Genomic DNA, 15,405 nt, shown 5'->3' on the forward strand with positions numbered 1-15,405 from the left:
TAGGTTTTAGACCCGTCTTTGCTTATCTGAAAACTTGCAGATAAGTTCTGCTCAGCAAGAGATGGTACAGAACATTCTTTTGTCATATTATACCAAGAACTGATAGAACCTTGTCAGTACATTATATTCTTTGGCACAGCCTGCATCAGATTCTTAGTCATCAACCAGAGCTGTGGGGTCTTGTGGGTGGAGCAAGGTGGAGTCAACCATTAGACAATGGAAGAGATGAAAATGAAAGTTAAAGTGAATACACTAGTAGCCATTTTATTGAGAGATTGGCTAGATCAAAGTTAATGAACTTAAATATTATCACATTTCCAAAGTTGTGAACATCCATGCAGAAACTAGTTTGAAGTTTACTACTACCATTTTATTAATGACTAAAATAAAAATAATAGCCTAGGTGTAATATTGCTGAGTGCCAGGCACCATGATAAACTCTTACCTCCATCATTTAATTCTCAAAGCAACCCTTTGAGGTGGATCCTGTTATAATAGTAGGGGGATCCAAGAGGTCACAGAGAGGAGCTAAAGAGGCTCTCAGCAGCAGCTACTTACCAAATAGTTTAGAAATGTTTCCATTTCTACCAGAGTGGACCAACTGAATGTCAGTCCTGAAAACATTCTTAATAATTTTTAATTGTCCTTATTTTCTAAGTATTGCTCTAGGTACATTTACTTAGGGGATTACATCTTGCAGGAAATCATTCAGAAGACAGCACTGTTATTGTTACATGCAAAAAGGTGTGACCTTGAGATAATCATTTTACCATTTGGTCCTTAGTTTTCTTATCAGTAAAATAAAGGGGATGGTCTGGAGAAATTTCAGTTGTTTGCCAGTTCTAAAACTACAAATCTAGCCAGCTTGACACACCATTGCCAGCAACCACAACAATGAAATATGGAAAAACAGTCTATACTTTGAAATCCAGTAAATGCTTTTAAGTCACTTTTGAGCCAACTCCTTAAATAGAAATTCAGTCTACACCCACTTACCAAAGAGCAGAGCCAATCTTTCCAATTAGAAGAGTAAATGAAATCATTAATTTAAAGACTTATGAAACTAGCCAAACTATCCCTTTCTATGACTTGCCTCCATGGCTGAAATTTCTGTCTTCTTCATTGGGATAAAGCGTCATATAGTTCACACTGTTCACATCCACTCCTATTCCTTCCTCATTAATAGAGTTCTCTCTCTCTCTCTCTCTCTCTCTCTCTCTCTCTCTCTATGTGTCTGTTTGTTTTTTAGGTAACCATCCAACCTCCCATCCAACCTCCAGCTATAGAAGAGCAATTCAATTAGCCTAAATCAATCAGTAAATTAATTCCCTAGTATGGTAGAGACTTGCTTACCCTCTCTTTCCTTGCATATAAAGAGATTATATTTTCATACGTACATCCCTGCCACTCAACCCCACACTTGCAGTTGAGCTGAACCACGTGACTAGTTATAGCCACTAGTCTATAGTGGGTTGTGGGTAGAAGTGATTATGTGTCACTTCCAGGTATAAAATTTAATTGCAAGTATAAGTTCTCACAGTGTTTACCCTTCTCCAGTCTCAAAACCAGTGTTATTGAAGATGATAGAGTCTTTGTTAGCCTAGGTCCCTAAAAGAGGAAAATGTGGAACACCCCACCTCCCACCCTCATCAGGTCAGAATGGATATATGAATAAAAAATACACCTCTAGGGGCACCCGGGTGGCTCAGTCATTAAGCAACTGCCTTCGGCTCAGGTCATGATCCCAGGGTCCTGGGATCGAGTCCCACATTGGGCTCCCTGCTCAGCAGGGAGTCTGCTTCTCCCTCTCCCTCTGCCACTCCCCCTGCTTGTGTTCCCTCTTTCGCTGTGTCTCTCTCTGTCAAATAAATAAATAAAATCTTAAAAAAAAAAATACACCTTTATCGTTTAAGCCACTGAGATTTGGGGTTGTTTTTTACTGCAGTATGACTTGGAATCTAGGTTATGCTAGGTCTTAGACTATTCTAATTTAGGTATATTCTAATATACCTGAAAACCATTATAGTCCTGGGGTATACTGGTCCAATCCAGCTGAAGGGAAGGATTTTTAGTCCATATTTAGGGGAGAGGATTCTCTCTTTCCTACCAGATATGAATGAGTCAGCCCATAACAGAGATTACCACTGACAGCAATCTAACCACAAGAAGAATGAATCTTAAAATGAAGTCAACACACTGAAGATGGCAAACAAAGAGAAAAACCCTTGAAGATATGTTTGAGCTGGTGGTTATATCACTCCTGAAGGCTACTCTTCTCTGGACTTGCAATACTGCAAAATAACAATTCTGGGTCTTTTCTCCATAACACCATAAGCAGAAATTACATCTTGTATATCTTTAATTTCATCACAGTTCTTAATACAGATATAGCTCTAGAAGCACTCAAAAATATTGGGTGAATTAAAAATTTTTTAAATATAATAGCTCATGCTCTTGCCTTCAGAAACAAAATATTACCTGAGTTAACAAGGTAATACATTAACATTTAATACAACCCAATCTTTTTTACAGATAAAGAGATTAAGACCCAGATACATTTCAAGATTTATCAAGTTCACATAGCTTTGTTATGGCAGAACTAAGGAAAAAAAAAACTAATAATTGCTTCATCAGAAATGACCATAGCTTCCAACTGAAAATAGAGAAGCAATGAGATGGTATATTATCATGGTAGTTAAAAACTTTGAAGTTAAGACAAATGTCACTTACTAGCTATATGTTCTTGGACAAGTTACTTAACCTCCCTGAGCTCTGGTTTTCCATCTGTAAGAGAGAATAAATTCCATCCCTCTAGCTCACAGGGTTGAGGAATAAATGACTCAACTTGTAAAAAGCCCTCAACACAATGCCTGACATAATAAACATTCTGTGTATTGCAGACCTATCAAATGGTGTTTATTCATAGCTAAATCAATTTTTTTGCATTAGGATAAATCTGTTTCTCCTTTATCTTTCATTTAATTCAGACCACTGACCTGTGTTTTTCCATCATGTATAATTATAGTGTAGCCTATACGATCGCCTAGCCAGGACTGCCTTTCCTATAGGAACTGCTCCTCCTGTTTCCACACATCTGCCATGTGATGGCAGCAAGAAAAGACTTGTTACTACTGATTGGCCATTGGCCACAGCTAATTGGTCAAGAGGTGGACACCTGACCCAAGATGGGCCAATGAAGCCATTCCTCCAAGATTTTTAGACTTTGGAAGGGAGGTCATCTCAAGTCTCAGCTAGATATATGATCTGAAAGATGTCATTGGACATGTTTTTGTTTTGTTTTGTTTTTGCCAAGTAGAGAAACACATTCTGCATTGAGAGAATAAAGTCAATGGACAAAGGGAGGAGAAGAGGTGAAGAAAGTGTCTTTGTTATACTGGAGATCTCAGTTCTAGGTTTTCTTGACTATTTACAGAATCTCTACCTTTCCTTCTGCTTTGGGTTGCCTCTTCCAAGATTTCCCCCCATATTCTTCTAATATATTCCTTATTTTGCATAAACTAATTTCAGGTGGGTTTATTTTAGCTGTGATTAATGCAATGGCATGTTATATTATCATAAAGTAAAAAATTAAGAGGGAAAATCCTTAAATTAATTATCTTTATTAACAACTTCAATGATAGTTCTAAGAATATGATCAAGTTTATAAAAACGAACCAATAAATCTTTATCCACTATATGTAAAGTACCTGTAAGCAGAGACTTCAAATTACCTCCCTATATCTGTTCTTTCATTCTTCCACAACCAACCCCCAATTTTTAGATAGTCATATTGCCACTCAGCTAAAACCCAGTATTTTCCAGTCTCCATTATTGCATAGGTGTGGCCACATGACTAAATTCTGGCTGTTGAGATCTAAGTAGAAATGTTGTGTGGGACATCTATTTAAAAAAAAAAGTCATAAAAAGAAAGGGAATATACCCTTCTTATCCATTCTCTGCATCCTATTACCTGGGCCATAATGTGATGACTGGAGCCCTTTTAGCCATTTTGGACCATGAGGAAGATAGCCAAACCCTGGGGATAGCATAATAGTGAGGAAGGAGCTGGCTCCCTGACAACTTTGTGGCACCTCCATGCCAGTCCTGGGCTGCTACCTCTGAAATTCTTTCATGTGAATAAACAAACAAATAAACAATAAATAAATAAATAAATAAGCTTCTTTCTTATTTAAGCCACCATTTTCTAGGTTTTTCTGTTACATGCCACTGAACCTAATCCTGATACAATGCCATAGTGGTCCGATAAATTGTTAAGTTGGATCCTTAATGCTCCATAAAAAGAGAAATAAATCCAAAAAGATTTGAAAGAGATATAACAAAGACAAGTACATATTACTATATTGAAAAATCTTAAACCAAAAATAAAGATACAGACTGGGGAAGGATGGAATAGGTGCAAGAGAAAAAAAAAATCAGAAAGAAAAATTCCAGCCAAAAAAGACAAAAAATTACCAGTGTCACTATGTTATAAATATTTGCTCCAGTAAGAATGGGCCTTACTGAAGTCACCAAAGTTCTAAGGTTCTGCTTTGCAGGGGCAAAAGTCTATCTTATGAGTTCACCGGAGGGAAAATTAGATTCTGAGGGGAAAACCTAACTCTAACCAAACTGACAAAAGTCTGAAAGTCCAGAAGGTCCCTTGAGGGCAGAGCCCCTGCCTCTCTGTCTTGATCACCACTATGTATCATATTTGCTGAAGGAGTTAATAATTTTCATTGCGACATACCTGCCAGGGGGATCAAGAAACTCATAACCTCTGGTTAGTCAGGATCTTCTACAGTTTCCATGGGAACAAGGCAGTATGGAGTCATGGTCCAGAAAGTAGATTTTCACTATCTTTGAATCCAAGCACTGCCACTTATTAGCGATGAGAACCTTGGGAAACTTTTTAAAACTATGTGTCATTTTTTTCATTCGTGTAAAATGGGAAGGATGATATTATCTACCTCATTGGGTTGTCATGACTGTAAAATGAGTTATTACATGTAAGGCTCTTGAGAACAGCACCTGGCACAGATTTAGCACACAACAAATGTTAGCCATTTATAGAGCCCTACAAAAACCCTGAGCTAAAGCAAGCGTTTGTGGACACTACTTTTATTATCTGACCTACGTCCAAAGTCAAGATAACATGAAAACAGAATCTCAGGAAGAAAAAGAAATAGTGATTGGCAAGATTTCCTGAACCGAAGGTTGGATGTCATTTCGGTTCTGCAGTACATGCTACAACACAAGTGTTGGTATTTAAAACAAAGAGTAAAGGTTCTAAAAACAACCCCCTATAAACTGTGCTGGCACAGTTTACAAGTAGACTTGTAAACTCACAGAGATTGGGTCAAGGGGAGCTAACTTATATTTCTTTCAAGGCTGATCATTTGGTTTAAAATACACTCCCTGTCTTCTGGGCACTTCTGCCAAATGGCTGAGAAGCTCATCCAACTTACCTGAGCTCTTTAAGGTGCAAGAAACCAAATAACTTGGGTTTCTCCAAGGAAAGGGGGATTTGAACTGTTTTCAGTTCAAAATACATGAACTGAAACTGACCCTATGGCTGAAGCACCATCAGATACCAAGGCAACTGGAGATCTGATCCACATCTCCAACCCTCTCACGTTCCCCAACTCATTCTCCGCTCTCCTGCTCTTCTCTCAGTACCGACTGACTTCCAGTTTTTATTCTACCTTTTGGTTTCTGGGGCTCATGATTTTTGTTCCCGTATAATTTTATCTTTTTCATAGTATAAGACACAACCTTAACTTTCTCGGTTTCTTGATTCACATTCTCCAGAGAGGGAAATCTTGTCGGGTCTTCATATCTTTCTCTACTAAGTCACGGGTGTTCCGGCCTTCAGTCAGGTATTCATTCTGGTCCAAACTACTGTGTCAAGGTGGCAGTGGCTGCCCCTTCAGCAGAGACTGTGGGCCTGAGCATGGCAAACCCTGTAGCAGAGGTAGGAGGTGGCTACACACAGGGATTGACATCCCTGACCCCCTGCTGTCGTCCTTTCCCTCATTTCCCCTTTGGCTTTTGACAACTCTCCTCATCTTTCTAATATTCACATATAGATCTTACCATTCTGTCCTTCGGTCCCCAGTACTTAGCAATTCAACTCGAGCTCAGCCTTCCTATTGGTCTTTGCAAATTCTCTGATGCATTGTTTCCAGTAAATGTTTAGTTTATGAAGTCAGGTGGACTCTGTTGGAGTTTGTCTCCACACGGGCCATCTAGCGTCTCACCAACAAAATGACTCAGCCCCCCTTACGCTGTCACAAAGTGAGCTCAGAAGAAATCATGAGTTACATAAAGGCAACACTCATGGCTCCTGTTAAAATCAGTGAAAAGGTGAAAGCCCTATGATAATGGAACAAAACTGTCTTCACATAGGAGAGATAGACATTTTAAAAGCTAATCTACAGACAAGTTTCATTAAAAGCTCATTCTGTCAGATGTTGAAATAAAGAGTTTATGAATATCTAATATATAAATAGCATATAGCTCTGGGGCACCTGGGTGGCTCAGTTGGTTAAGCATCTGACTCTTGGTTTCGGCTCAGGTCATGATCTCATGGTTGGTGAGATCCAGCCCTGGGTTGGGCTTCGCGCTCGGTAGGGAGTCTGCGTGAAGATTCTCTCCCTCTGCCCGTTACCCCTCCTCTAAAAATAAATAAATAAATCTTTTTAAAAAAAGAAGAAGTCCTATAGCTCTGAATTAACAACAAGGGGGACTGGGAAATACAAAGGAGCGCATGGATGTTTGGTGGGCACTGATATCTCCACCACATGCAGCAGATGACTGACACAGTCCCACGTGGCACAGCTCTGGATAAAGTAGTTTAAACATGAGATAACCAGAAGATGAAATGGACAGCAGGAGGTGAATTTCAGAAATTGTGAAGGACGTGATAATGGATTAGGTGGAAAAGTACTAAAGATGAGTAAGATTTTGGGCTTGGGGGACTGGTTATTTGATACCATTAATATCAGTCATAGTTCAGTATAATCACATTTAGAATTCAGGTCTTCTGATCCCAACCCAATATTCTGTCAGGCTCAATATTTCATTTACAAAAAAGCAAAATCCTAGCAAAGGATCATTGAATTAGACGGTGTCCCCAGTGTCTAGAATAGTGCTTGGTCTATGGGAGATGCTCAGTGAACATTAAGTGAATGGATGAGTGAATGAATGAATGAAGAAAGTGACTTTATGTCAACAGAAAGGATTTGACTAAAAAAAATTGTCTTTACATGTTGTTAGATCCTGCAAATGGTTTCCAAGGAAGTTGTAACACCTTTTAATAGCTATTTTTAAAGTATCCTAAGAAACCTTCCACCTACTTATGTCCACATTCCTAAATAATAGAAGAAATCCAATTAACTTTGTCTTTCCTTTTATAGGAGTATTTTTCATTTTTAGAATAAGGGCCTAATAAAAGAACCTATGCAGCCCTTTTACTTTTAATATTCTGTGTGCCTTTAAGACAAAATGTGCTTGATTAGTTCTCCCCTCCAACTTACAATGAAAGCATTTACTGACTCCTCCCAGATAGATGTGACTGTGGTGATCGTATTTTATTCACCAAATGGAATGAAACTAAATCTAACAACTAAATCTAGTACTTAATATCTGAATTTTCCTGGAAGTCTAAGACACATGGACACCACAGGGATGAGTCTGAAATATTTATTTAAACTCTGCATGATTCCTCATGACCTTGTACTTAAAGTGTCCTTGGTTGTATATCAGGGCTGATATTCACCAATATGACAAAATTCTGATTGTTCAGGGGTCTATTTTGATTGTCTGAGATCATGCAATAGTATTTTGAATATTCGAAGAGTACCTTTGTCTTCTGTGAGCTTAACTTAGTAATAGGGAGGCTAACTGAAGCTCTGGTAAACAAGGGTTGCACACAGATCATTTTGATTCTGGGTAAGAGAGTTTTTAATCCTTCTTCATTGTCTCCCAATTACCACTTACCACTTTGCTCATCAAAGGACGTGGGATAAATTTTACAATCATTACGACAAATCTAGACTCCAGTATCACATGTGGATGAAGTAAGACAAATTTTTACAGACACAAACTAACTTGGGTGTGTATATATATATATTTAATGGTTTTAGGTTTAAGTCAGTCATACTCTGACAGAGTAGCATGAACCATATAATATCTGGAGATACTTCCTGTATTTATGACTCATAATTTCCCACATACACAGTTCTAGAAAAACCAAACTGCTAGACATAGATGCTTACTAAATTGCTTGTACAAGAAAAAGCATATTGCTTTTTTTATTATAGTTGAAATGAAAGTTGAATGAAGTACATCGGATTTCCCCTAATATCCTTAGAATCATCTTCCAATGTTTTCTAGACTCAGAGCAGCACAACTTACTCTCATCCTTCATATCTCCCAGCCTCCTTGCTAGTCACGTTGGAACCATGTTCTAGCCAATGGGTTGCAGACAGAAACGATATTAAGTTACTTCCTACTCTGGTTTTAAGTGCCTCTGTAAGAACCTCCAGCTCTTTCTTCCCCTGCCTTGGTGATCTTGGAGGCTAGATATTTCAGATGGACTCACTATAAGATAGAGGTAGGTTGCAAGGATGCCTGAGTGTCTACTAAGAGAAGAGCCACCCTACAAGCAGCAGACTGTGACACGAGCAAGGAATAAATCTTCATTGCATTAAGCCACTAGTGTTAATTAACCAACTATGATGGTGACTGAGAGGATAATGGGGGCTGAAATCTAGCCCCTGGTTTAGTACCAAACCATGTGGCTTGGCAGTCTTTTGCCAAAATGAGTGCCCTGGTCTGCATCCCCTCAGGGGAGGTGTACCTTTTGTAATTCACATATAGATGCCATACGGACTATCAGTAGCCTTGACCATATCCCCTCTCAATTGATCACCCGGTCTCCACTCCTTCACCCCTTCACAATCCCTCTATAAAGAGCTGCAAGACTAATATTTCTAAGGCATAACCCTGATCATGACATTTCCTGCTCAGAAACCTCCAGAGGAGTCCCACTGCTTTGTGACTAAGCCCAAAATCTTTAACGTGGTCTCCAAGACCCTCCACAATTCATTGAACAAACCCACCTATGCATCCCAATCACGACTTTTGTCTTCTCACTCCTGAGTTCTCCATCTCTGGAAGCTAGTGTGACATGAAACCAGGAGCTCCCTCAGCCTGACTCCACATAGCAGGTGCACCCCAGCTCATAGCCAGCGTTCACTGACCCAGCTTACAAAATCTCCACCTTCACTCCCTCCACGAATTTCTATGGTATGGAATTTCTTCAAGTCCTCCAGCCTTTAGGAGTCACCTTTTCCTTTAATATCCAAATTAAAAAGCTCAACTTCCATCCTATACATGATAAAGTCACCTCCATCTGGTTTATTTGTGGGGGAGGAGGAGGCTGTCTCACAGTTGTTCTTGAGGCAAGTCAATCTATAGCCTGTTCCTTCATTCTGGCTCTGCAGCATAGCAAGAATTCAGCTGTATTCTCACCCATTCTTGGAAGGTGTCAATAGCAACTCATCTTACCATGAGGGAACCAAGAGGTGAGGGAAAAACAACAAAAAATGCTCCTACTCTATGAGCAGCTAGGATTGGCAGATAAAATACAGGATATCCAACTAAATTTGACTTGCAGATAAACAACAAATCATTTTTTAGTATAAGTATGTCCCAAATATTGCATAAGACATATTTATGCTAAGAAATTACCTGTTGTTTATCTGAAACTCAAATTTAACTGAGCATCCTGCATTTTTATTTGCTAGATCTGGCACCATAAGTAGTGTCCTCCCTTTTGTTAAATTCTTGATCTTTGGCTCAGGTTGGGGAGGAAAGCAGGATTCTTCCTGCCAATGTATAATCCACCCAAAACACTGACATATATATATATATATATGCCAATGTATAATCCACCAAAAACACTGATATATATATATACATATATACATATACATATATATACATATATACGTATACACATATACATATATATACATATATATGTATATATATGTATATGTATATATATACATATATACATACGGTATTATATTGTATATTTGTATCAAAATAACATTTCCCCCTTCAATAACAATGTTTTCCTTCCTATTATTCACATATTATAATGATTTCTACACAATATTTCTATACAATAATATCTCCCATATGACAAAAATAAGCCTCTTGAAGTCAGGAATCTTATTCTTCATATTCTTTCATTGGCTAGTGAGATCTAGGAGGCATCTTTCTGGCATTAACTATCTACTTGCTACATTGGCATTTCAAGAATTCAAAACTAGCAACAGCGCCAGAGATTCTAAAGCAGATAACAGTCAGAAGAAAATGCCTTAGGCATGTATAATAGCAAGCCCTAGCACTTTTTCTGACTTGCATCAGCCTTGGATTTTTGCTTTGGGACTTGCACATATGTTTCCAAATATCTTCCAGTGTCTTCCAGGAAATACTTGGGTTTTACGTGAGGTGCCTCAGACACTTGTAGGAACACAAAGGTTATGGCTAAAAGTATTTCTTTTAAGATAGCTTTCCCGAAGTGTAACTCTCTTCCTAAAACATACTAGGTAGCATCCCCACTTTGTGGGTGTCATTTCACTCTTACAAACCTATTTGCACGTTACCTGCAGTACTGGAAAGGAGCAACTTGGCCACAAGTTAACATCTTGTGAATCACACAGCCTCACTGTTCAGCTCCTACATCCTGTGCTTTTTTGGTAGCGCCTCTGGAAGCCAGAAAGAAGGGTGGGTTAGAGTATAAAAGTTATTTAAATACTGTAGATACTATATAGAATCATGGAAACAAATGGCCTTGTGCTTTCTCTCCCATATTCAAACAAGAACGATGCTCCAGATGCCAGTCACTTAGGTGTCTACCATGATGATTCTTTTTATAAGGAATAAGAAATTAATTACGCCAGGGAGGTGCCCTGGAGTAATAGAAAGAATGGGTATGGCCTGGCTCCTTTAAGCAAGTAATCTAGAGATGGGGGATATTTCCCAGACTGCTTTATGGAAATCTAACCCTTTTGGAGAACTTTGGTTACTTTACTGGAAAAGAAAAAGAAAAGAAAATATATATGTACATATGTACATATCAAGTAGCAGCAGTTTTTAAAATGAGATAACATATGCACATGATAAAAAATGCAAAGGGTGTATGAAAGGGCATAAAGGGAAAAATGAGTCTCTCTTCCACTCTGTCCCCTAGTCCTCCTTCCCTAAGGCACTAGTGACACCAATTTCTATACTTTCTAGATGTATTCTCTGAGTGTATAATTATATAGCCCTTAAACAGATTTTATTTATACATAATATAGATTATATAAAATAATATACTATTATACACATTGCTTTTTCAATTCCTTTTTAAATATTTTTATTGGGAAATATATAAGTAAGGGTATAAAAATTCAGATAGTGATCTCATATTTTTATTTAACAACATATTTTTGAAAGCATTCCATATTAATGCATACCACTGTACCTCAGTATCGTTATTATTGTATAATATTCTATTATATGGATATACCATTAATCAATCCCAATGTTGATGGGTTTTTTGTTTGTTTCCAACTTTTGCTATATATTGCTTTTTCAGTTACTTGTCCTTGTTAGGAAAATATATTCAAATATCAGCTGAGATATTCAACAGATATTGATTGACCACTCACTATGTCCAATACATGATACCTAGGCCCTGTAAACAATAATGAAACTAAGAATATTCCTATACATTTCACCCTCTTCAAATTGTTTAGTCATTTCATAGGTGTGTGCTATGGGATTTGTATTGTCCCTCCCAAGTCTGTAACTCCAGATTCCCTCTTCATCCATTAAAAACAAATCTTCTCCTCTAAGTTTACTTTACCATGGCAAAGTAAGTTTCATAGATCTGGATCTTTAAACTATCACTTTGAAGACGATATATCAAGTTTCTCTGCAAAGGTAAACCTATGCTTAATTATATAATTACAGAATTTAAGAACCAGGGAAGAACCTAATGATCATATAGACCAACCTCTTCACTTTATAGATGAGGAAAGTAAAGCTAAGAAGAGGTTAAATGACTGAGCCATGGTCATACTCTAGCTTATTTTTCAGATACAAAATTTGTTCAATATACCTCTCCATCCCCCATTTAAAAGTCAAATCTATAACTTTCACTTGTGGCCATGATAGAAAAACAGGGATCTGATTTACCCTTTACCTTAAACAAATGAAAACCATTTCAATGGTTTGGGTTAACAATTAGTTAACTATTAACAGTACTTTTCAAATATTGGACAACATGCAGCAGAGGACAGTGATCTTTGAAAGAAGAGAAACAAATGAAGTGAACCTATGATTACCCCCAGCTTACTGCCTAGAGAGATTCCAGGTTATGGCACAGGCAAGGGAACCCCAACAAAGCCTGGCAATTTTCCGGAGTTGAAGAGACAGAGGTGAGAATTCAGATTGGCTACGGCAGCTAGAATTTGTAGGGTAGATGACCAGAGAGGAGAAAGCTGCATACAGAGAAAATACCGGAGATCTGTAGGGGCTCCCCCTTGAGTCTTTAATTAACATACATGTATATGGAAACTACCTGAGGCCAAGGAAAAAAAAAAAATACCTGAAAGGAGCAATTACTGGCATTCACACAGGGCTAGAAATACTTCACATTCCCAAGAGCCTAAATGGAAAAACTTTCTAACACATTGGGCATTGGCTTGAGTATAAGAAAGGTATTGCCTCTTTAGTAGGCCAAATGAGCCCTTAGTTCTAAAGGTTGGTCTGCTCCTATCAGAATTTAAAGGCAAGCCTCAAAAGGATCAAACTGTTTCGAAGTAACTTACCTGTGTCCCAGAACATAACTCAAAAATATTAAAGGAATACCGAAAGAAAGAAAGAAAGAATCAAGCAGCCAATAATGTGAAATTCATAATGCCTGGAATCCAATATTTTTATCGATACTTTTTTTTTTTTACCAGGCATGCAAACTGAAGCAGGAAATACAACCCATAATGAGGAAAACAAATCAGTCAATCAACAGAAACAGATCTGACACAGGTGGGCTCTCCGAGTCTGAGGCCCAGCCCTCTAGCAAGACCGAGCCCCTCTAACAAGATTGCACTTTATTTTATTTCTTTTGTGGTTTTACACAGGCTGAAGTTTTGTGGGTTAGGTTAAAGTTGGGACCTCCTCGAAGAGGACCCATTCATTCATTCATTCATTCATTCATTTATTCTTTCCAGAATAGCAACCTCCAGCAGTACACAAATGTTAGATCTGTAACAGGCGATGCTAAGAGAGAGCAAGCGGTTCAGCACCTACAATTAAAGAACTTATGATGTCAGGAGGATAATAATAAAGGATCCTGTAGAAATTCAAACCCTAGTGAATAAAGCCAAAAGAGAGCTTGGAATAAATCATCGACAGGTCCACATCGACCAACTGTATTTGATTGACAAGCTTATCATTGAGAATCAAGAGAAGCTGAGTACTAGGGAGCAGAGACTGGCCCCCATTGGCAGCTGTGGACCACCTTCAGCATCCATTCTGTGCCTGGTGTGGGCGCTCCCAACAGACCACGAGTGGCCTCTTCCATCAGCTTAAAATAGCCTCTTGCTCTGCCTGCCCCGTAGGAGCTGATAAACTGAGTCCGGTTTCCATTCTTCTGCAGCCATAGTGAAAAAGGATGGCTGTCCTTGGTTCAAGTGTTAAAATGAAGAGCTGGAGCTCGCTCAGAATAATGCTGTGTATTATGGGGTCTCCACCCCACCTCTCTTTTGTATCTTATCACCACTCATATAGAGCACATCCACACTTTGTTTCTTCGTTAACAATAAACAGAATTGTCTCCCTAAAAAAAAGAAGAAAAGGATATGACACAGGTGATAAAATTAGTAGACAAAGACATTGAAACAGCTGTAATAACTATGTTCCATGTGTTCAAGAAAGTGGGAGTGAACATATTAAGGAAAGAAAAAGCAAGTTTAAAAAAAAAAGAGCAAAGTTGAACTTCTTAATATGAAAAACACAGTATTTGAGATGAAAACTCAGAACTTCTATGCAATTATAATTTTTGCCATTATTTCTATCATTAGCAATGTCACAAATATAAAATAATATTTCCACTGGGTCTAAAAATACTCCTTTTCATATAGAAATCTCAAAACCACATACGAATATGCATTAAAACTATCAATGCGGAATAGTGTTTGCATAGTAAAACTATGTTAGCTGCACTTGCTATTGGTATTTATAAAGAATAGAAGCAGCACACAGCCTTTTCTGTATGCAAAACATGTGAAGCCAAGCATAACTTCTATTCAGAAGAGTTTCAAGTCCAATGAAGAATAAAAAATTGGGTTCTGCAACTTCATTTTTAAGCTTGGTGCATGCATCAATTAGAGAAAAAAACATTTTATATGGCCACTTAAGACGGACTAAAGCTAGAGACTCTTGCCAGGGTCAGTGACAGCAGTATTCCCAGTTTGAAGGTGAGCTGAGGTTTGAAGTATCTAACTTAAGAAATGGGGTAAGAAGAAGGAGAAAATTAAGCAAGAAGCTGAAGAAGACCAAAAGGAGCTCTTAAGAAGAGTGGGAATGTAAAAAATGTGAGGACCGCGGTTTACAAGTATGTATGAATCTCCCTGACAGAGGTGGAGAAGGCGATAACATGAAAATGCAATTAAATTCAACCAACAGTCATTGAGTGCTGTTACCTGCAAGACACTGCGCCGAATGAAGCACCATCCCCTTCCTCCAATAGCACGAAATATGATGCAAAAGATGGATGCAGATAAATAATTTTATCTTAAGTCAGACTGATAGCTGCAGTAACGTAGACATAACAGCTAAGGGAGCATAGAGGAACGAAATAATAACTGGATCTTGGGGTTGGAAAATGAGGGAAGACGACATAAAAGGCAACATTTGAACCATGTCCTGTAAGATACAGGGGATTTTACTCTATAGAAAGGGGAATTCTGCGGTTCATTTAATCTCCCATTTAATTCCATTTACTTCCATTCCATTAATTTCTCCATTTAATTTCCCCCTCCCACACACCACCATTCGTTTCTCTGCCTCTCTCTGCCCTGCTTTATAATCTAGAAACCACACCATCTGACCATCCTTGGTGGTTGGCTGGCTTTTAGTTGAGTTGGGCCAATCAAAGATACATGCCAGAGATTAGAGGGCAGGAGGAGAGGAGGTTGGGGTGTTTATTCACTGTCCCCTCTCTGGTTCAGCACTGTGGTTTGGCAGTGGCTGCAACCTTCCCAGCCTACAGCTCCCACTCATGGCCCCCTTTCCCATGGCCCCAGCTCTCCCTAGGCTGTGGTGACAGTATTTCATCCCTTT

General features: G+C 38.4%; 1 pseudogene; it reads left to right on the forward strand.

Annotated features, from left to right (window-relative positions):
- The first annotated feature begins 11,927 nt into the window (after positions 1-11,927).
- Positions 11,928-13,653, forward strand: LOC110590589 (annotated as a pseudogene).
- The last annotated feature ends 1,752 nt before the right edge of the window (positions 13,654-15,405 follow it).

The sequence above is a fragment of the Neomonachus schauinslandi genome, chromosome 9 (genome assembly GCF_002201575.2).
Source record: "Neomonachus schauinslandi chromosome 9, ASM220157v2, whole genome shotgun sequence".
Lineage (NCBI taxonomy): Eukaryota > Metazoa > Chordata > Mammalia > Carnivora > Phocidae > Neomonachus > Neomonachus schauinslandi.